Here is a 24,112-nt window from a genome sequence, read left to right on the forward strand (position 1 = left end):
TGGAGTAGAGTGGTGCTGGAAAAGCACAGCAGTTCAGGTATCATCCGAGGAGCAGGAAAATCAACGTTTCGGACAAAAGCCCTTCATCAGGAATAGAGGCAGAGTGCCTGAAGGGTGGAGAGATAAATGAGAGGAGGGTGGGGTTGGGGAGAAAGTAGCATAGAGTACAATAGGTGAGTGGGGGTGGGGATGAAGGTGATAGGTCAGGGAGGAGGGTGGGGGAAGGTAGCAAAGAGTACAATGGGTGGATGGGGGTGGGATGAAGATGATAGGTCAGAGAGGAGGGTGGAGCCGATAGGTGGAAAAGAAGATATGCCAGTAGGACAGGTCATGGTGCTGAGCTGGAGGTTTGATGTAGGACAGGTCATGGTGCTGAGCTGGAAGTTTGGAGTAGGGGTGAGGTGGGGGAAGGGGAAATGAGGAAACTGATGAAGTCCACATTGATGCCCTGGGGTTGAAGTGTTCTGAGGCGGAAGATGAGGCATTCTTCCTCCAGGTGTCGGGTGGTGAGGGAGCGACGGTGAAGGAGGCCCAGGGCCTCCATGTCCTCAGCTGAGTGGGAGGGGGAGTTGAAATGTTAGGCCACAGGGCAGTGTGGTTGATTGGTGCGGGTATCCCAGAGATGTTCCCTAAAGCGCTCTGCTAGCCATTTCCTTCAAATCAACATCATCAAAACAAATTATATAACCATTTGTTTTTCTGTTGCTTGAATGTTCGATCCACAGATTAAATGCCAGGTTGTTCTATACAATAGTGACAATACTTTGGAAATAATGCCATTAATTTGTGGAATTCTGGGATATACCAATATGCAATATAGGTTCTCTCTTCTTTTTAAATAGGAAGTAGGTATATTCTATCCTTTTCAAAACAAAATATCCCAGCCTTTACTACAGTTTTTTGTTTGTAGGTGAATGAATGTTTTGATAATGTCAAATACATGTGGGCAAAGGTTAAGTTAAGAGGTGAAATGCTTAGAGGAAATATGGAGGAAAATTTGGTTTCTTTTACACAGAATGTGGTAGATGCCCGGACTGTGCTGCCAAGCAAGGTAATGGAAGCAGATACAACCGCAATGTTTAAGAAGCATTTAGACAGACACATGAGCAGGCAGGGTGAAGAGGGATATGAATCACATGAAGGCAAATGGCATGAGTTTAGAATAGCATCATGGTTAGCACAGACAGTCCTGCGCGGAAGAGCCTGTTCCTGTGCTGTACTGGTCTACGTTCTTCTATGTTCTGAATGGAGATTTGTCTTCTGTATAGTTTCAAGTGTAAGTTTTGCACAAACAGGTTTAGTCAATAATGGTTTTTGTCATTTGTTTTCAAGGAATTAATCAAATCAGGAAGTGGTCTTTCAGAAACAGCAAAGCTTTTAAATGGAAGCAAGAAAGATTCAAGTTCTCCTTAGGTTCCCAACAAGGTTAAAATAGTTATGATTCTGTTAAGAACCAAAGGAGACTGGAAAAAAAGAATGAACAAAATAAACTAAATAGAAATGAAACAAAGAGCTATGGATGCTAGAGATCTGAGACAAAGGCAGAGAATGTTAGAAAAGCTCAGCAAGTCTTGCAGCATCTGTGGGGAGGAAGCAGAGTTAGCATCTTGAATCCAGTGCCTCTTCAAAAGAACTGATAGCAGCTCAGAAAAATTGATAATGGGATTATAGTGTATTATCACATGACATGGGTTGCTTTCAGCACAGTCTACCCATTCTCTCCTACTCTCAGGTCACATTATCACTCACCCAGTTGTCTTCCGTCTTGGCCAACTTTGAATAAAATCTTCGTTTACCCACCCTTTTCATCTCTCTCTCTCTCTCTGGTTTCCGTCTCCACCTATTCATTCACCTCTCTCCCCCATGTCAACCAAACTTGTCTTCAGCATAAATATAAGCTTTTCCTAGCTGCTATCAGTTCTGATGAAGAACACTGGACTTGAAATGTTAACTCTGCTTTCTCCCCACAGATGCTTCCAGACCTGCAGAGTTTCAACAGAAATTTCTGTTTTTGTAACTAGATAGGATTATATGAACATTGAAACAGGAGTAGGCTATTCAGCCCTTCAAGCCTGTTCCACCATTCTATGAGATCAGGACTATCCATGACCTAACATCATATACATGTCTTCGGTCTATGTCCCTTTGATCGATTAAAAAAAGATCAATCTCAGATGTAAAATTAAAAGAAAAGGGAAAAGAAAGCAGCCATGATGAAGTTAGGAATAAAAATTGAGAGAAAACTGAAACTTAAAAGCGAAGAGGTCTTTTAAAGAAAACAAATATTAACTTCAGGTGAAGTCATTGAATGAAGAGTGAAGCAGTAAAAGAGAAGGGAATTGAAAATTAAGAGCATATAGATGTCATTGCATCACTAAACAATTGTGGTCCTACTACACACCTTGAATGTGCAAGTATATCCAAGTGGTTGCATTGTCTTCTGTGGATCCTTCTTTTGGCAGATGGAATACAATGTTAGAAAATTCTACAGTATAAAGGAATCAGTTTGTCCTTGTAGATAAATTGCAGAAATGTTAGCATTGAGATGCAGCAAGGAATTAGAACAGAAATGGAATGTTGGCCTGTACTGAAAGTAGAATGGTGTGTAGAAGCAAGGAAATCTTACTACAACTGTACAGAAAACCATATCTAGCATACTCTGCATAGTTTTATTCTCTTTACTTAAGGAGGGATTTTCTAATCAACCTGTTCAAAGATATTTGAAGATTGCATACTTCTGGAGCAGGTGGGACTTTAACCCGGGCATACTACCACTACACCACAAGAGCTCATTAAGGGGATATACTTAAATTGAACACAATTTAGAGAAGGTTAATTTAGAGTCAGAATTAAGCCTGAAGTGAGACAGAATTACATCTTTCAGAGAGTTGCTCGTCTTTGAAATTCTCTTCATTAGAGAGCAATGGATGGTAGGTCATTTAAAAATTTCAAGGCTGAATTAGAAAGATGTTTAACCTAGAAGGGAGCCAAAGATTACAATAGACAGGCAGTTAATTGGTGTTAAAGTCACAGACAAATAGGAATAATTTTACAGAATAGTTGAATAGACTCAAAGGACCAAATGGCCCTATTTGTTATTGTTGCTCAGAACTGAAGAGTCTGATACAGGATTGGCAAAGGTTTTCCCAGAGATGGCAGTTCCTATTGTTGTTGGTGATTGTTACAGGATCTTCTGCATCTACACGACCACTCACCTTCTTCTGGGCATATTGTGGATATTGCAAATTTCACATCAGTTTCAGTATTTTCCACATCAGCCAGTCCACTGTAATGATTGCACTCAAGAGCTGGTCTGCAATGCTGAACTTTGTAAGACTCCTTTTTGGGGCTTCTGTGTATCGTTTGAACTGACTGCCTTGAAATAGTTTTCCCTGAAATAATACAAAACTTGCTTAGAGCTTCTAAGATTCTTGGGATATTTCTTGCCCATCTAAGCTGAATTATCTGGAGGATTATCTCTATGCTATTGAGCACAGCTTGATGAAGGACCTCAATGCAGTTAAACAGAAGTAAGTGTCAAGATGGTACAGAGGTTTGAGCAGGACAAACAAAAATATCCCATATGGCAAAGAAATCATTGATTTAGGAAAGTTCAGATCTCCAGTAGCAGGTGTTCTGGTGGCGGATAACAATAAAGATCTGAACTTGAAGGAAAAGGCCAGAACACAAAGCAACCTGAGGAATAACATAAACTGCATAAAATAGGATTCTTCAAATGAGAAAGAAAGTCTAGTGGAAGGAATAATTAGGAATCCAAACTCAAAAATTAGAGACTTGCAAGGAACAGTGAAATGCTCCATTGCATGAAATGATATCAGCAATCACTGCTTTATGTAATCTCATGGGTGTGTGTGTGTCAAGTAACACTCTTTTACAATAGAAGTTGCCTATAAGTAATATGTTAATTGAGGTAAGTACAATTGTTTTGCATTACCACCTTACATAGAGTGGGCTTTGCCTTCTTTTCACAAAACGTGTGGTTCTTAATTATATTTAGATGGATGTAAAACATTTGACATTTTGTGACTTTGGTTTATACGAAAATCTCCAGAAATGGCCATATCTTAAGACACACTGGTGAACTGTCATGCAGAATGATTTAAGAGGTTTGGTGGAGATTAGCTTTTTTTAAGGTTAATTTTTTTTTCATGTAGTTGTCATGTAAAGATCACAGAATATTTCTCTCATGGACACAGAGAAAATGATAAAGTGATTTAACAAGCAGCAGACTTCATTAGTTTAACATAATGTTGAGAATAAGTGAGTCCTGAGAGGGATACAAATAGAATTTAGTCAGTATAATTTAATTTCAACAGAAGCCAAAGAATTATAGTCAGAAACACAGTCAATAATTAATAATACTTTTTCATAAGTTCTCACTTTCTATAGTATTTTGTTCCTTGCTAATCTATTCAATAGATGCATCTTGATTTAACTTCAATTAATTTATTGTACAGTAGTAATTATATCAAATCTAGTTTTGCATTTGTTTGGAATCATTGCCTTCCAGCCAGTGGGTTATATCCTGTTTTGCAAATATGGTGAAACGTTGAACAAATAGTTAACTTAACCTTGGATTGCAATAATATTCGATGGTTTTAAAGGAATGAAATGAGGACAAGTGAGTGAAGTGAAACCTTGTTGTTGCTGATTTTTGAAATAACTACACAGAGGTCAGTATCCCGTCACCAAGTCACCCTTTATTTACATGATCAGTTAGTTCAGGGACAGTCCCTAGAATGTGGAGACTCTGTAAATCTCCTGTTTATCTCTGTCAGCCAGGGCTCCCTGATTGATGTTGTTCACCTGGGCCAATCAATAACAACCAGCTGGCCCTTGTTCCAATCTCCACATTTTCCATCTATTTTAAATCGACATTTCAAAAACAAAAGTTCAGATTTTTTGCTTCTGAATGTTTTAAGGAGTACATGATTATGCTGCTATTTTATGCCAGTCCAAATACTATATTTAAGAATTGTGTGTATTTTTCTCTTGGGTGCAGTGTATATTAACATTCAACTGGCAGAGTCAGTGCTGTCCAAGGTTGGTAATTTAGAGGCATTTACATAAATACGTGAGTAAGAGCTTTTAAATTTACAAGGAGAAAGTGAGGACTGCAGATGCTGGAGATCAGAGCTGAAGATGTGTTGCTGAAAAAGCGCAGCAGGTCAGGCAGCATCCAAGGAACAGGAGAATCGGCGTTTCGAGCATTCCTGAAGAAGGGCGTATGCCCGAAACGTCAATTCCCCTGTTCCTTGGATGCTGCCTGACCTGCTGCGCTTTTCCAGCAACACATTTCAGCTTATAAATTTACACCCTTATTTTCCAATCTGTAAATTTATGAGACAGCTGTACATGTTGGGTGACATTTAATGCTGTCTGTGGGAGCAGGCTGTGACTTAGATCTTTTTATTCATTCCAACAGCAGAGCACTAGTGGAGGTACAAAGCTTCCAAACTCCTTCCAATTAAGGCCAAGGTAGGGACAATTGAGGTTAGCTTCCTGACCCTATTGAGGCCCTTAAGTAGCCTTAAATATTCTATCAGCAACACCACAGCCTCAGCTTGAGGGCAGGGCACATAGTACACTGAGGGGTGAGGGGGGGCTTTCCTGTCACCTTTGATGGGGGAGGGTCCCTTCTTTTGTTTTGGGAGAGCGTATTATCCTGCTCAGGCACTTTGTTCCCTTTCATCTATGTTCTGGCTACTTAGCAAAGTTCCTCCTAAATTTCCTGCAGAATTAGCAGTGAGCACTTCTCCCCTGATGATATTAGTGCTGTAGAGCTGCTGGCCTTTAATCGGCTGGCTGCTCGTAGAAATGGCCCATCCATTTTGTAGGCTCCAGAAATCTTACTGCCTGCCAGGTAATACTTGATTGGTTATAAATCACATCAGGTGGCATAGTGGCTCATTGCTTTGCACTGCTGCCTCAGAGCACCTGGGACCCGGGTTCAATTCCACCCTCAGGTTACTGTCTCTGTAGAGTTTGCACATTCTCCCCGTGTCTGCGTGGGTTTCCTTCGGGTGCTCCGGTTTCCTCCCACAATCCAAAGATATGCAGGTTGGGTGAATTGGTCATACTAAATTGTCCATTGTGTTCAGGGATGTGTAAGTTAGATGTTTGAGTCAAGGGTAAATGAGGGGGAATAGGTCTGGGTAGGATACTCTTCAGAGGGTCTGTGTGGACTTGTTAGACTGAAAGGCCTATTTCCACACAGTAGGAACTCTAATTCTAATTCAGGACTGATGGGAATGGCCACAGTCAGATTCCCTCTGGCTTTCCAAATGATTGAAGGACCAATCCTTGTGGGACCATTAAATCCAACATAATGTTTATCTGACTCTTTAAATTATTGAGAAGGACATTGGACAGCAACTCCCTAAAGTTCTGGTGAAGTAGCTACTTTTTCCTTTTCTATTCTACACTTCCACATCACTACCCAACCCTGTAGTAAGAAGTCACACAACACCAGACTATAGTCCAACAGGTTTTAGTGAAATCACAAGCTTTTGGAGCACTGGTACTTGTCAGTCCCAGTCCAACACTAGCACCTCCACATCATGGCAACCTTATGGTAGTCCTTGGAATGTCAAGGGTAGGGCTGTGGTTGAGGGGCACCAGGTTGGGAGGAGGGTGAGAAGAGTTGAAAAACCCAAGGATAATGGAAGGTGCAATACCTTACCTCCCTCTGTATATCTCATTTCATCTTGTGCTTCCTAAAAAGCACATATGGCTAGAATATGTGGAGCACCCAGAGGAAGCTCCACACAGACAGTTGCCCTAGGCTGGGGTCGAACCCAGGTGTTGGTGCTATAAAGCAGCAGCACTAACCACTGAGCCACCGTACCACACCTGTCAATGTATGAAATGTGTGAGATGGTCTTTCTAGGTTTGTTGCAATGTTATTGTGTAAGATTGAGATGAAGCAATGACTATGGTGGAAGGAGTTGTGATTGATTGAGATTGTTGGGAGGTGATGGATGTGAGTGGGGGACACTGAGCACTGTAGGAAGCTAGTGGTGTAATTTGTGGGATTTGTCATTTGAATGTGCATGTGAGCTCATTGAATGTAATTAATTGAATTAATTTTGACACTGCATCAAGACCTTGGGATTACACTCCTGACACTAACCTGTATCTACTCGGTGCTCTTTTCTCTGTGGGTGGAGCAGCTCCTGTTGCCCCCTGGCACCTTCATCTCCAGTGTTATATTGAAGAATTTTGGAAACTGATCTGTGTCCCAGTTCAAGGTGTTTCCAGGATAAGGTCATTCGTGCAATGAGTTCCATTCATCACTCTTGCCAGAATACACCACCCCTTTGAAAGCTACGAACTAGCTTGAAGTAGCACAAGCCAATTTAAACTCACGCTGGCCTTTCCACACCTTGTATTCCTATTCAGGCATGCATTCACTCAGCAGTATGCTTAGCAAAAGCTGCACGCTGAAATGGTGTAAATGAACACACCGCATAAATTTTGCAAACTGCCTGCAGTGTAACAAAGAGGTGCATGATAATCAGTCATTGCAATCTCTGCTGTGGCATTTGAGGTTTAATCAATTTGTCCCTCTTGGTTCTTAATTTGCAAATCACTATTTCATGTACAAATGGATGCAAACAGATAATTGACAGTATGCCTTGTCTCAAGAAACTGCAGTAATCTTTTCACCACCTATCTAACCCAGAAGGAAAAATGAATAAAACTCGTGAATGATATGTACTGGTCTGATTTGTTCTGTATACATCAGAACAGTGCTCATTTCTAAATATTACTGTCTCTTTTTCTATCTTACCCCCTCTGCAATAGACTATTAGAAAATCAAACATGCTCCTTCTAGTCAATGATAAAATAGACCTTTACTTGTTTGATAGACCAATAATCAAACTATTAGACTAGTGTGAAGGAATTAAGTTAGGTTTAATTGTGTGTACAGTAACTCCAAGCATGAGAGATGGGCCATCGCTATGTAACATACTCAATAGAATCCCAGAAGATCATAGGGCTGCTCTCTCATTAGAGAGAGATGACTGATGGTGATGGTTTAACCAGAAGGTCACCATGCCCCAGGTGCGGGTCAAGGTTAAGAAAGCAGCATCTTTATGGTAACCTCAACCAATACAGGACTACACCAGCAGTCTGCTTTGCAAACCAACCATACAACCAGCTGAGCTAACCAGCTGCAAAAGTAAACCCAAAAATAACTACTCTCTCATTGTAAAAAAGTGAGCACTGCAGATGCTGGAGGTAAGAGTTGAAAACTGTGGTGCTGGAAAAGCACAGCACGTTAGGCAGTGTCTGAGGAGCAGGAGAGACAATATTTTGGGCATAACCCCTTAATCAGAAATGTGGTTGGGGGAAAGGGGGCTGAGAGGTAAATAGGAGGGACTGGGGATCGGAGGAAGGTAGCAGGTGGGGGGTGATGGTGATCGGTGGGAGGGGAGGGTGGAGCGGGCAAATGGGAAGGAGGATGCACAGGTAGGACAGTTCAAGAGGGCAATGCCAAGCTGGAGGGTTGGATCTGGGATAAGGTGAGTGGAGGGGAAGAGGTAGTGTTCTTCCTCCAGGCATTGGGTGGCTAGGATTTGGCAGTAGAGGAGGCCCAGGACTTGCATGTCCTTGGCGGAGTGGGAGAGGGTGTTGAAGTGGTCGGCCACAGGACGGTGGGATTGTTTGGTGTGTGTGTCCCAGAGATGTTCTCTGAAATGTTCTGTTGTGACATCAATTTTTCTTTCCGCTGCCTCTGTCTCTGTGCTTCCTTTTGCCATCAGGACACCCACCCACCCTCCGAGGACCCCTTCTCCCGCCTCCAACACACCCCATCCACTTGGACACCTTGTGCCAGTCTGTTACCCATCCTTGATTTCTTCATCTCCAACGGCTGCCATGACATTGACCGCATCAACCTATCCATTGCTCCTATCTACTCCAACCTCTAAAAACCCTCACAAAGCACAGCCTTCCACTCCCTCCACTCCAACCCTAACCTCACCATCAGGCCAGCAGACAATGGTGGGGGGGAGGCACTGGTAGTTTGGTGCACCAACCTCTACATTGCTGAAGCCAGGCATCAATTCACAGACACCTCCTCCTACTGCACTCTTTGACAGTGACTTCACCTCCCATCACCAAACCATCATCTCCCAGAATATCATAAATTCATAAGGGATCTCCCATCTACAGCCTCCAACCTCATAGTCTCGGAATCCCACATCACCCAGTTCTACCTCTTTCCCAAAATTCACAAACCCCACTGCCCCATCAACTATTGTCTCAGCCTACTCTTGCGCAACTGAACTTATGTGCTCACACCTTGACACTGCCCTTTTCCCCTTGGTCCAGGAACTTCCCACATACATTCAAAACACCACCCATGCCATCTGTCTCCTCCATGACTTTCATTTCCCCAGCCCCCAATGCCTCATCTACACCATTGACATCCAGTCCCTTAACGCATCCATCTGCGAAGGCAAAGGCCTTCAAGCCCTCTGTTTCTTCCTTTCCCGCTGACCCAACCAGTACCCCTCCACCGACACACTCATTCGATTGGTTGGTCCTCACCCTCAACAATCTCTCCTTTGAATCCTCCCACTTCCTTCAGACCAAAGGGGTAACCATGGACCCCGTTTGGGACTCAGCTATGCCTGCCTCTTCATCAGATAGATGGAACAGTCCATTTTCCGTAGTTACACTGACACTATTCCCCACCTTTTCCTCCACTAAATTGATGACAAGGAGGTTGAGCAGTTCATCAACTTCATAAACACTTTCTACCCTGACCTCAAGTTCACCAGGACCATCTCAGACACCTCCCTCCCCTTCCTGGACCTATCCGTCTCCATTTCTGATGACTGACTCAACATAGATATCTAGTTCAAATCCATCAACTCCCACAGCTACATAGACTACACCTCCTTCCACCCCCACTCCTGTAAAAATGCTATCCCAATTCCTCTGCCTCCGCTGTATGTGCTCCCAGGAGGAGCATTCTCCCCGCCTCCAACTCAGCACCACTCTCTTGAATTTCCCCACCTCTCACCTATCTGCTCTGACCTATCACTATCACCCCCCACCTGCAACTACCTCTGACCTTCTCAACTAACTTTCCCCAGCCCCAAACTCCACCCTCCTATTTATCTCTCAGCCCCCTTTCCCACTCCCCACATTCTTGGTGAAGGGCTTATGCCCAAAACATCGATTCTCCTGCAACTCGGATGCTGCCTGACCAGTTGTGCTTTTCCAGCACCACACTTTTCAACTCCGATCTCTCATTGGAGAGGGAGAAGTGGTGGTGATTTAATCTGGGGATCACCACGCCTGAGGCGAGGGACGAGGTTGAGAAGTGAGACCTCCATGGTAACCTCAGCTCTAACAATGTGTTGGGAAACACAAAACTCCACAGGTGCTACCTTTGCATCCCTCTATACCTGTGACACCAGTTGTTCCTGATTTCCATTGATGTGCAGCAGCAGAAGCCAAATAGAATTATACCCTTGGAGATTCCTGCTGCCCATGAATAGAGGAAAGTTAGAAGTTTGTCGATGTATATGTGGAGCTACCAGCTGCATTGGTGACATTTACTCTTGGGCTTCATGTTTCATTCCATTGCTTTTCTGGTTAATGCATTTTTTATAGAAATGTCAAAACACCACCTTTACACTTTAAGCAACAACTTGATGGGACGGTATTTTATACATTGAAGTTACTTCAGCTTATTAATATCAACACTGTTTCAATTTTCTGTCTGTATCATTTCATAAACAGAAGAGATTTTGACAATTTTACAAGACTTTTAAGTTGACAAACAGCAATGGGTCTTGATTCCTGGATTTAAGCTTAGATACCAATTGAAATTATGATTCATATTCGGTATAAACATCAGATTTTCATGAAAAATGATTTGAAAGCTGAGCTTCAGCAAGCAGGCAGCTGTCATATGTGCTGGATTGGACCTTGGGTGTCAACTACTTGTAGATGGTGGTTGGAGGACTTTGATGCCAGCAACTCTTGTTCTATACTGAGTTTACAGGCCAGTCTAATTATCAGTGGTAGAGAATAGGCCAGCTTGCTTAAATAGGTGATAGAACCAGTACAGGCACAATGGGCAAAATGGCCTACTTCTGCAGCACAGCAATTGTAATTCTGTAACAGAAAAGGCACTTATCTTACATTACAAGATATAGCCCATTGTATGATAGCCCATTGTACAATTAACATTATGTAGTCATGCATCATTACAATTATTGAAAGGAAGACATGCCACACCTCTGTCTATTGAGAACTCATGCTTGTGTTCTGAATTTAATTGATGATAGAGGTAAATTTAGACATAAGACATAGGAGCAGAAATTAGGCCATTCATCCCATCGCGTCTGCTCCACTATTCAATCATGGCTGATAAGTTTCTCAACCTCATTCTCCTGCTTTTTCCCCATAAACCTTGATTCCCTTGATACTCAAGAACCTATCTATCTCAGTCTTAGATATAGTCAATGACCTGGCCTCCACAGCCTTCTATGGCAATGATTTCCATAGATTCACCACTCACTGGCTGAAGACGTTTCTCCTTATCTCCAGTCTAAGATTCCAAGATGGAGGATGAGAAAAATTTCTGGCTGTAAGAGCTGCTCCTTTTTTTAGATGTTGGAGGTGATTTCCTTGAATTCCAGGAGCAGCAATTACTGTTTTATATGCTGTTGCATTGTTTTGGAACTTCAGGAAAAAAAGTCAAAACAACAGCAATTTAAAAGGGAGAAGAGCAGACAAAGGAAGCACATGGTGAGGACAGTGCAGGAGAGAGAGAGAGAGAGAGAGAGAACCTGCACAGTTACCGCTTTTGCTGTTTGAATTCATGTATCGCTGGATATTGGAGTGCATCTGGGAAAATGAACAAACAGTGAAATTCACAACTAATCTTGGAGGAACTGTTGGGCGAAGTTCACAGCACAGAATCAGATAAATTAATTGTAGTTTTAAGTCTGTCCAAGAGAAAGGCTGTATTGGTGAGTACAGTGGGTTCTTTCTTGATTATATGTTTTGAAGATAAGTCTCTTGATTAAACTTAAAATATAAGCCATAGCTATTAATTTAACCTGGGGCCGTTTTGTAGAAGAATAAGACGGTGTTACATTTTGGGTCTGTAGATTGTGAATGAGCAAAAATGGCCTAGAGTGGTATGTACTTCTTGTCAGATGTGGGAGTTTAAAGAGAGTTTAAGGGTTACTGCGGATTAAATCTGCCATAAATGCTGTTGGATGCGAATCTTATCAGATCGAGTGGATCAGTTGGAGAGACAGATAGAAGCGATGAGGAATTTGCAACAGCAATACTATGTGATGGATGGCAGTTATAGGAAGGGGGGAAAGTCTCAGATACAGTCACATAGATGGGTTAGCTCCAGGTAGGATGAGAGAGGTCGGCACCTAGGGCAGGAGTCTTTTGTGGATATACCCATTTCAAACAGATATGATGTTTTGGAAAATGTAGGGGGTGATGGATTCTCAGGGGAACGTAGCACGAGCAGCCAAGTTTCTGGTATTGAGACTAGCTCTAATGCAACGAGGGGTATGTTGGCTTCCAAGAGATCAATTGTGTTAGGGGATTCTGTAGTCAGAGGTACAGACAGACATTTCTGTGGCAGCAGAGAAAAAGCAGAATGGTGTGTTGTTTCCCTGGTGCCAAGATCAAGGATGTCTCAGAGAGGGTGCAGAATGTTCTCACGGGGGAAAGGGGCTAGCAGTAGGTCATTGTCCACATTGGAACAAACGACATTGGAAGGGAAAAGGTTGAGACTCTGAAGGGGGATTACAGAGAGTTAGGCAGAAATTTAAAAAGGAGGTACTCAAGGGTAGTAATATCTGGATTACCCCCAGTGCTATGAGCTAGTGAGGGCAGCAATAGGAGGATAGAGCAGATGAATGCATGGCTGAGGAGTTGGTGTATGGGAGAAGGATTCACACTTTTGGATCATTGGAATCTCTTTTGGGGTAGAAGTGACCTGTACAAGAAGGATGGATTGCACCTAAATTGGAAGGGGTCTAATATACTGGCAGGGAAATTTGCTAGAATTGCTTGGGAGGGTTTAAACGAGAAAGGTGTGGGGGTGGGGGGGGAGGTGGGACCCAGGGAGTTAGTGAGGAAAGAGATCGATCTGAGATGGGTACAGCTGAGAACAGAAGTGAGTCAAACATTCAGGGCAGGTAGGGACAAGGTAGGACTAATAAATTAAACTGCATTTATTTCAATGCAAGGGGCCTAACAGGGAAGGCAAATGAACTCAGGGCAAGGTTAGGAACATGGGACTGGGATATCATAGCAATTACGGAAACATGGCTCAGGGATGGGCAGGATTGGCAGCTGAATGTTCCAGGATAAAAATGCCACAGGAAGGATAGAAAGGGAGGCAAGAGAGGAGGGGCAGTAGCATTTTTGATAAGGGATAGCATTACAGCTGTGCTGAGGGACGATATTCCCGGAAATACATCCAGGAAAGTTATTTGGGTGGAACTGAGAAATAAGAAAGGTATGATCACCTTATTGGGATTGTATTATAGACCCCCGCCCCCAATAGGCAGAGGGAAATTGAGAAACAAACTTGTAAGGATATCTCAGCTATCTGTGAGAATAATAGGGTAGTTATAGTAGGGGATTTTAACTTTCCAAACATCGACTGGGACTGCCATAGTGTTAAAGGTTTAGATGGAGAGGAATTTCTTAAGTGTGTACAAGACAATTTTCTGATTCAGTATGTGGATGTACCTACGAGAGAAGGTGCAAAACTTGACCTGCTCTTGGGAAATAAGGCAGGGCAGATGACTGAGGTGTCAGTGGGGGAGCATTTTGGGGCCAGTGACCATAATTCTATCATTTTAAAATAGTGACAGAAAAGGATAGACCAGATATAAAAGTTGAAGTTCTAAATTGGAGAAAGTCCAATTTTGATGGTGTTAGACAAGAACTTTCGAAAGCTGATTGGAGGCAGATGTTCTCAGGTAATGGGACAGCTGGAAAATGGGAAGCCTTCAGAAAAGAGATAACGAGAATCCAGAGAAAGTATATTCCTGTCAGGGTGAAAGGGAAGGCTGGTAGGTATAGGGAATGCTGGATGACTAAAGAAATTGAGGGTTTGGTTAAGAAAAAGAAGGAAGCATGTGTCAGGTACAGACAGGATAGATTGAGTGAATCCTTAGAAGAGTATAAAGAAAGTAGGAGTATACTTAAGAGGGAAATCAGAAGGGCAAAACGGGGACATGGAGATAGCTTTGGCAAACAGAATTAAGGAGAATCAAAGGGTTTTTACCAATATATTAAGGACAAAATGGTAACTAGGGAGAGAATAGGGCCCCTCAAAGATCAGCAAGGTGGTCTTTGTGTGGAGCCACAGAAAATGGGGGAGATACTAAATGAATATTTTGCATCAGTATTTACTGTGGAAAAGGATATGGAAGATAAAGACTGTAGGGAAATAGATGGTGACATCTTGCAAAATGTCCAGATTACAGAGGAGGAAGTGCTGGATGTCTTGAAGCGTTAAAAATGGATAAATCCCCAGGACCTGATCAGGTGTACCCGAGAACTCTGTGGGAAGCTAGAGAAGTGATTGCTGGGCCTCTTGCTGAGATATTTGTATCATCGATAGTCACAGGTGAGGTGCCGGAACACTGGAGTTTGGCAAATGTGGTGCCACTGTTTAAAAAGTGCGGTAAGGACAAGCCAGGGAACTATAGACTGGTGAGCCTGACCTCGATGGTGGGCAAGTTGTTGGAGGGAATCCTGAGGGACAGGATGTACATGTATTTGGAAAGGCAAGGACTGATTGGGGATAGTCAACATGGTTTTGTGCATGGGAAATCATGTCTCACAAACTTGATTGAGTTTTTTGAAGAAGTAACAAAGAAGATTGATGAGGGCAGAGCAGTAGATGTAATCTATATGGACTTCAGTAAGGCGTTCAACAAGGTTCCCCATGGGAGACTGATTAGCAAGGTTAGGTATCATGGAATACAGGGAGAACTAGCCATTTGGATACAGAACTGGCTCAAAGGGAGACAACATAGGGTGGTGGTGGAGGGCTGTTTTTCAGACTGGAGGCCTGTGACCAGTGGAATGCCACAAGGATCGGTGCTGGGCCATCTACTTTTTGTCATTTACATAAATGATTTGGATGCGAGCATAAGAGGTACAGTTAGTAAGTTTGCAGATGACACCAAAATTGGAGATATAGTGAACAACGGAGAAGGTTTTCTCAAATTACAACAGGATCTTGACTAGATGGGCCAATGGGCTGAGAAGTGGCAGATGGAGTTTAATTCAGATAAATGTGAGGTGCTGCATTTTGGGAAAACAAATCTTAGCAGGACCTATACACTTAATGGTAAGGTCCTAGGGAGTGTTGCTGAACAAAGAGACCTTGGAGTGCAGGTTCATAGCTCCTTGAAAATGGAGTCGCAGGTAGATAGGATAGTGAAGAAGGCGTTTGGGATGCTTTTCTTTATTGATCAGAGTATTGAGTACAGGAGTTGGGAGGTCATGTTGCGGCTGTACAGGACATTGGTTAGGCCACTGTTGGAATATTGCATACAATTCTGGTCTCCTTCCTATCGGAAAGATGTTGTGAATCTTGAAAGGGTTCAGAAAAGATTTACAAGGACGTTGCCAGGGCTGGAGGATCTGAGCTACAGGGAGAGGCTGAACAGGCTGGGGCTGTTTTCCCTGGAGCATCGGAGGCTGAGGGGTGACCTTATAGAGGTTTACAAAATTATGAGGAGTATCAATAGGATAAATAGACAAAGTCTTTTCCCTGAGATCGGGGAGACCAGAACTAGAGGGCATATGTTTAGGGTGAGGGGGAAAGATATAAAAGAGACCTCAGGGGCAACGTTTTCATGCAGAGGGTGGCATGTGTATGGAATGAGCTGCCAGAAGATGTGGTAGAGGCTGGTACAATTGCAACATTTAAGAGGCATTTGGATGGGTATATGAATAGGAAGGGTTTGGAAGGATATGGGCTGGGTGCTGGCAAGTGAGACTAGATTGGGCATGGGATATCTGGTCGGCATGGACGGGTTGGACTGAAGGGTCTGTTTCCATGCTGTACTTGTCTCTCCTCCCATGACTCTATGACTCTATTCTAAAAGGCCTTCTCTTTAGTCTAAGCCCTTGTATCCTTGTCTCTCCTACCAATAGACACATTTTCCCAACATCTAATCTATCCAGGCCATTCAATATTCTGTATGTTTCAATTAGATCCCCCCCTCATCTTTCTAAACTTCATCAAGTATAGACCCAGATGGTCAAACATTCCTTGTATGTTAGGCTTTTCATTTCTGGGACCATTCTCGTGAACCTTCTCTGAACATGCTCCAGGGCCAGTACATCCTTCCTGAGATATGAGGCCCAAAACTAAGCACAATAATCCAAATGTGGCCTGACCAGAGCCTTATAGAACCTCAGAAGTACATCCCTGTTTTTATATTCAAGTCCTGTCAAAATAAATGCCATTGTTGCATTTGCATCCCCAACTACCGACTTAACCTGCAAATTTACCTTGAAAGAATTCTTTATTAGAACTCTCAAGTCACTCCATCCTTCTGAATTTTCTCCCCACTGAGAAAATAGTCCATGTTTTTATTTTTCCTACCAAAGTGCATGACCTCACACTTTCCCATGTTTTGCTCCATCTGCCACTTTTTTGCCCACTTTCCTAATATACCCAAATCCTTCTGCAGCCTCCCTGACTCCTCAATGCTACCTGTCCCTCTACGTACCTTTGCATCATCTGCCAACCATAGTCCCAAAGGACCATAGAGCTGCTCTCTCATTAGAAAGAGAGATGATTGGCGGTGAGTTTAACCTCATGCCTTAGGCTATGGGTATGGCCCTTCATGGTAAGCTCAGCCAATGCAGGAATTGAATGCACACTGTTGGTATCACTTCACATTGCAAACTAACCATCCAGCCAACTTACCGATCAGTCACCTCCCATTGTGAAAGTTGGCTTTGATGGACCATGGTTTGCAGCTTGGGTATTATGGTGCCCAAGCACAGACCATATTCACATGAGACTTTTTAAACAAAAGAACATACATTTATTACATGAAAAATTAAGTATAAATATCTGATAATTTTGAAATGTCTTGCCATTAGCAATAAAAAGAAAGGTTTGATCCTTTTCTTCCATTAGCATTTTCCTTTACAGGCACTCAACCCTAGTGCAGTATCACTCATATCTTCACTTCAAAATTTCTTATACAAATGATATTATTGCAACTATTTTCTTTTGATTCCTTTCTCTGTACATTGACAAGATTAGAGTTTTTCTGCTTTTCCTGGAAACTCATTAATGTTCCCCCACTAAACTCAAAGAAAAGGATTTTTTTAGCCCTGTCTATTAGGACTAAAATGGTGTAAGGTTTCAGATTTATTTCCAGTTCTACTGCACTGGAGATTGCTAAAACTGAACTGTGTTCCTGCTGGAATGGATTTTATTTCTTATTCTGAATGAAACGTACTTGTAGCCCTGGTCTTTCATTTTGCAAATTGTAAAATCTAAACTTCGTAATAATAACTTTTAACAATAATTTAAACAAGTTGTTTATCTAATCAATTAGCTTGAGTCACATGCTTCCTCAGAAATGCTATCTTGAACCTAAACTTAACTTCCTGACCATGTATAAAAACACAAGTAATCTTCACATACTAAAACCAAAAGCCCATTTACTTTGACTTTGGAATTCAAGTTTCTAAATAATAAGAATACATTATAACCATTCATCACAAGAGGCTAACTATTTCTCCACCCAAAAATGGTGTTACATCAGATTGGGTGGAGTGAATATAATTTCAGCATGGACGCTTTCAGAGCCATTCTGTCATACACCAGTCTGTAGTTACCGCACTGGAACATTCTCCAGAGCCTACTGCATTGTATTTTATGAATAAATTCAATTTCAAGATGCTTATAATTTGTTTTGCCTAAACTGACTTATCCCAATAAATACAACAGCCACAGTGCAAAGTAATAATGAAATACATTTTAAAGAGATCCTTGAAAATAGGAGGTCACAGCACAGAGACCTTTAACATATTATTACTCTTCTGGCTGAGTGTATGCTAGCTGCTGCTTGTCTGCATTCAAAGACCAGCCAACTGTAGCAGGTATATATTATAATGCAGGTCAATAATTGAAGCTTTGGTAATACTGGATCATGCACATCTATTCCCTCTACGACTCAGTCTCATTAGTGTGGCTCAACACTGCAGTCAAATCAATACAAGACAGCTGTCACTAAACTCCCTTTTTTATACACAGTGCTTTACAGCAAACTGTTTTTCTCAGCTGACATCTTTGGTCAAGATACAATAGGAACTAGTTTAATTATTTTCTAAAAATATTACAGAGGCAAATTCAAATTTTTGAAGAGTGTGGTTTGAGAGGTGGTTAACTTTGCTGCAATTTATTGCTGTTTTTAGATGTTTTCCCATCAACCTTCTGACGATGGTGCTAGCACCAGGTGACTCGTTGCTGTGGTTCTGTTCGCCGAGCTGGAAATTTTTGTTGCAAATGTTTCGTCCCCTGTCTAGGTGACATCCTCAGTGCTTGGGAGCCTCCTGTGAAGCGCTTCTGTGGTGTTTCCTCCGGCATTTATAGTGGCCTGTCCCTGCCGCTTCCGGTTGTCAGTTTCAGCTGTCCGCTGTAGTGGCCGGTATATTGGGTCCAGGTCGATGTGTTTGTTGATGGAGTTTGTGGATGAGTGCCATGCTTCTAGGAATTCCCTGGCTGTTCTTTGTTTGGCTTGCCCTATAATGGTAGTGTTGTCCCAGTCGAATTCATGTTGCTTGTCGTCTTTGTGTGTGGCTACTAAGGATAGCTGGTCGTGGCATTTCGTGGCTAGTTGATGTCATGGATGCGGATCGTTAGCTGTCTTCCTGTTTGTCCTATATAGTGTTTTGTGCAGTCCTTGCATGGGATTTTTTTTACAGGTGACTCCTTGTAAGCTCCCTGTAGTAGATCTAACTCTCACATTTATTATAACCATTCACCCTATGATCTGTATGTCCTTACTTATTATGATCTACCTGTACCACTCACAATCAAAGCTTTTCACTGTACTTGGGTACACAGACAATAAATCAAACCAAAACAACACCTGTTTTATAGACTCAGCTATCAGAATTGGTTGATGCCACCTAACTGAGTCCAGTTGGATCACATGAGTAGGTCCACATTGAAATTTGATGATCAAAATTGCATCCATTGCAAGATTAGCACTGAACCTTGTAAACCTGTCTTGTGTCTAACGATTTGATGGGGGGAGTAAGGTTGCAAGCAAACATTTTCATGGTGAGGCCTCTGTCAGTGTTAGTAAGCTGGTAGATCTGAGTTGTATGATGGTATTTGTCCTTGGCAGTGTATGGATGAGTTTATAAATTACATAGAATTCATCGCACTGCAATCAATTATTTTGCCCAATTGGCTCAAATTCTTGTTTGTGTTCTATAAGAGGGTTCTCCCATCTTACTTCATCTCACACTCTTAGAATATGTTTCATTTCATGTCTCCAACAACTTATTTCCCTTCAAAGGCATTGATATTATTTGTTGCATGATTCAATACTGAATTCAACATTCTTAGTATTATCGAATGGATTCTTTCTGAATCCATTATTAAAGACCAGAATGTACTAAAGGTCCCTAAACATGACTTCCCTACAAGTGGACGATATCTGCTTTCTCAAAACTGTTTCTTTTTTTCAGACAAAAAAGCATAAGCCTATTAATTCAACCCCATAAGTAATATATTGTTGTATTATCTGTAAAGAACTAAGACACATTTAGCCAGGACAAATTTTGTGTTCCAGTGGGCAACATTCAGGGGCTGCACTGGAGAATCCTTTGTGTAGCAGCACCTGGCTTAACAGGTAACTGAGCCAGGCAGCATAAAAAATTAGTATCAAACAAAAAAAGCTTACACATTCCCAAGCTTAAAGCGTGAATATTTCAACATTTGAGAACCAAAAGACAATGGCATGATACTTACAAAATATTAGGAATCTATCTTTTAAAAAGCCAATGATTCAAGATGACACTTGAAATATTGTATAAGATTCAATAGTTATTGAGTCAAAACTGTAAGTCAAATTCCTAAGATAAACTTTTTGTAACTGTCATGGATAATGATAATCTTTGACTAGCATGGAATAATAGTAGTTCTTCAACAACTTCTATTGCACATAACCCTTAACTACATAGTTATGATACATCGATTTATGAAACATGCAGTCATTACTGTGTTTGTGTAGAAGTGGCAGATACCATTTACTGCTGAGCACAGTGAAGGATTTACTCGTTATCGCTGTGTACTAGTTTCTAATGAATAGAATGACTGCTGTGCAACCTAATTGTGCTTCAATCCATGAGACAAATCTGTTGGGAGTTGTGCATTAGTAGTGTCATTCATACATATTGATTTATAATGTAAATCTTTAAAATAACCTCTGAAAAATATGCCATCTTGTTTTTTTCAACTGTATCTGTGGCTTGTTTCACTGTCTACATTCATTGATCTTGCACCTGAAATTTTCTGCACATTAAATGTCCTGAGTTAAACGCAAGAAAAAATGTATTTGATTAGTTCTAGATTGGTTCAGATAGTTTTCACTGCATGAATTACCTGATATTGAACCCTGTAATTTGGAAAACTCATCTCCTGTCTCCCCAGTGTCTGTCCACCATCTACAAAACATAAATCATAATGTTTGCTCTAACATGGTCTTTCCATATTAAGAATTTGTTTCAGATGATAGGAGGACATAGTTCAGACCTGTTTTTGATATGAATCCTGAAATTCCGTCAGTAATTAGTGATTATCTTCCATCTTGGAAAGACGTACAAAATTTTCTACTTTCTCAGAGCATTTGAATGCATAATAATAATTTAGTAAGGCTTTCATTAAAACTGAAATCTCAGAATGAATTTGGTGTGCTTAAAGATACAAGATAAGGCCATTAGAAAAATTTCAATCATGGTTAATTACAAGAGAGAGGGGTTTAAAGAATGTACAGACCTGGGAAGGATAGGAGTAAAGAAGTTAAAGAATAATTACACAGGATGGGAACCAAGCCATTAGGGCACACTCTTGTGGCACAGATTACAAACTTGCAGCTGTTGAAGGAATTATAGAAAATAAAAAGAGCTAGGTACTTCTCAAATCCAGATGTTGCACAGCTCTCAATATCAAAATGCCCAATTTGATAGTTTGTCTGATGATGGACAAACCAATTCTGACAGTCAATAGGAGGTTGTTAGTCCCAAAGGATAACTACAAAAAATAGTACAAAAGTCAAATATTTACCAAAAAGGGCAGGGTCATGGAGGAAGTATGATTATATGTCAAGCAGGGGAAGGCCAAGGCAAGATATAAAAGCTGGATGAATGTACTGGGTGAGTGGTAGGAGATTTCATGCATAGATTGGAAAGTGATGGGACTTACAAGACTGAAGCAAGGCTAGGGGCTTCGGGTTTTGATGAAAAACCAGATGACCGAGATATGAATAGATTCACCAAAGGCAAAAAAAAAGCAATGCTGAAAATGTTCTTGGCTTTGTTATCAACAAATGTTTGAGAGTATGGGTCAATTGATTTTAAAGCTGCATTTCTGCAAGGCGATCAGCTTAAGATTAAAGTGCTATTTGTTCTCCAAAAGAGTAACTAAACACAGTGGTGACACTCTGTAAGTTAAATAAATGTGTATATGGTTTAAACTATGTCTGTAGACTTTGGTACTTTTCAGTAAAGTCGACCTCATTAAAACTGAGTGGTCTTCAGTTAAAAGCAGACCATGCCATGTTTTATTGGCAAAATAAGGGACAGTTTGCAGGTATCTTTTTGATACGTGGAGTTTTTTTTTTGCATGGAGTGGGAACAGTGAATTTGAAAACATTGTGATGAATGGACTTAAAGTGCAATTTAATTGGACGTCAGTCTTCTAAGACTCTTAAATACATTGGATTAGAAGGCAGACAGAATGGATCAATGGCACTTTGCATCAACAATCTTATTTGGAAAATAGTAGCCCCATTTTGATTACTCATGATCAAAATTACTCAGGCTTCGCAAAAAAATGCAGTGGCTTCCAAAACTGAAGATAAACTCCAAAGTCTAATTGAACGGTTGCATTGCCTGGACATCTAAACAAGGCCAGATGCCAGTTTTGAAGTATTAGGATTGACTACAACAATGAAGAATCTGAAGGTCAATATATTATTCAGGCAAACAAATCATGGAATAAAATAAAAACAAAGCATTGTGTTTTGAAATGTCCATCATTAAAAAATGCCAGAAACATGAAACTTCTTTTTAATGATGCTCCTCATGCAAATCTCTGCAATGGGTTCTTGACTGAGGGAGTTTTACTTTCTTCATGTGGAAAGGCAGGTAAATGATGCCAGAATTTTAGAATCCCTACAGTGTGGAAACAGGCCCTTCGGCCCAACAAGTCCACACCGACACTCTGAATAACCCACCCAGACCCGTTCCTTATCCTATATTTGCCCCAGACTAAGGCACCTAACTTACACATGCCTATGGGCAATTTAGCATGGCCAATTGACCTAACCTGCACATCTCTGGACTGTGGGAGGAAACTGGAGCACCCGGAGGAAACCCACGCAGACACGGAGAGAATGTGCAAACGCCACATAGACAGTCACCTGAGGCTGGAATCAAACCAAGGTCCCTGGTGTTGTGAGGTAGCAGTGCTAACCACTGAGCCACCATGCCATCCCTGTGATGCTGTTTAGTTTGTGAACAAAGGAAGATCAGAAAAATAGGAAAAGGTCCCTTAGCAGCAGAAACTCTTGCCCTTGGTGAGGCAATAGATATGGTGTTTTTTATTTGCAGAATTATTGTAAGAAATTCTAAGAGATTTAACAGCTATACTCATTGAGGACTACATCAATAATAACTTACTAGGGGATAAATAAATTTAACAAAATGTATGGTTGAAACAAAGAAAAACTGTGTTTTGATATTCCAGTTTCACAACAGATGCTGGTGAAGGAGAATTCTCCAAATCAAAATTGATGGATAGCCCAGCAATTGGCAATCTAACTGTTACAAAGAATGAAGCAAGTTCAAAGAAACTATTGGACAAGCCTTAAAAAGAATGCTTAAAACTTTAATGTGGAAATAAGAAAACAAATATATGCAATATTTTGTCATTTTGAAGATTTTTTTAAAAATAGTATTTATTGATTTATTTAAAAGGGGAAATGAACTCTGTTAACAGTTAATAAGCTCTGAAGTGATGCCTAGGACCTAATAGAAGAGGGAACAAGTGGTGGATATATTAATTAAAGGTTAATTGAGTGTGATTGGTTGTATAATTAAGGGGAGCCAGTAATTAGTGGGGAGTGAGTTTTGTGGAGTGTGGTTAATGGAAATAAAGTTCTCACCAAAGTCGTGGGCCTGGACCTTGTTTAAGAGTATTCATCATCTTGAGCATGGCATAAGCCAGTTATGGATGGGCAAGTAATGTTGGCTTAGCCAGTGACCCTCATGGTTCATGAATGAATGAATTTGTAAAAACAATGGTGGATTACCAAAAGTCTGCTATAGGTTATGCTCCTCCAATCTAAATAATCTTAATCCTGTTATTAAAATTTCTAGTTTTGATGTCAATATTTACTTTTGCTAATTGTGACGTACCATTTGGTTTTGCTATAACCAACATTTTTCTTCATCATTCTACAGGTTGTGGGTGCCCACAATGTCTTCTTCATAAAGTAAAGACAAGGCACAACTTTACAGGTAGGCATTGTACCATTAGCAAGATTGTTTGTTTGAAAATCAACAATGATGAAATTCAGGAAAATAAAAGAGTCACTTTAAAAGCAGGACAGCAAAATGATGGGGATGAAATTAATTTTTTTCAAACGTTATTAGCTGCAATTGACTGGTTTCCCATTAGCTAACTATATCTGCTTAAAGCAAGTGCTATTTTAATAAGAAAGACCTAAGATACATTATCAGCAGCAGAAAAATGCTAAAGTATTATCAAGGGTAGATTATAAATGGGTACTTGAATATTCATGAT

General features: G+C 41.0%; 1 protein-coding gene across 4 annotated transcripts in view; it reads left to right on the forward strand.

The window, feature by feature from the left end:
* Positions 1-24,112, forward strand: part of LOC122563239 (synaptotagmin-B) — a 644,946-nt gene that overhangs the window by 194,588 nt on the left and 426,246 nt on the right. For all 4 annotated transcript variants that reach the window (XM_043716847.2, XM_043716850.2, XM_087973631.1 and 1 more), the window contains exon 2: positions 23,770-23,826. The gene's annotated coding sequence lies outside the window, so the exon portion shown is untranslated. The remainder of the gene's footprint in view (positions 1-23,769; positions 23,827-24,112) is intronic.

This window comes from Chiloscyllium plagiosum, unplaced genomic scaffold (genome assembly GCF_037043375.1).
Source record: "Chiloscyllium plagiosum isolate Xiang-an unplaced genomic scaffold, Cpla_swu_hap1 HiC_scaffold_26, whole genome shotgun sequence".
NCBI lineage: Eukaryota > Metazoa > Chordata > Chondrichthyes > Orectolobiformes > Hemiscylliidae > Chiloscyllium > Chiloscyllium plagiosum.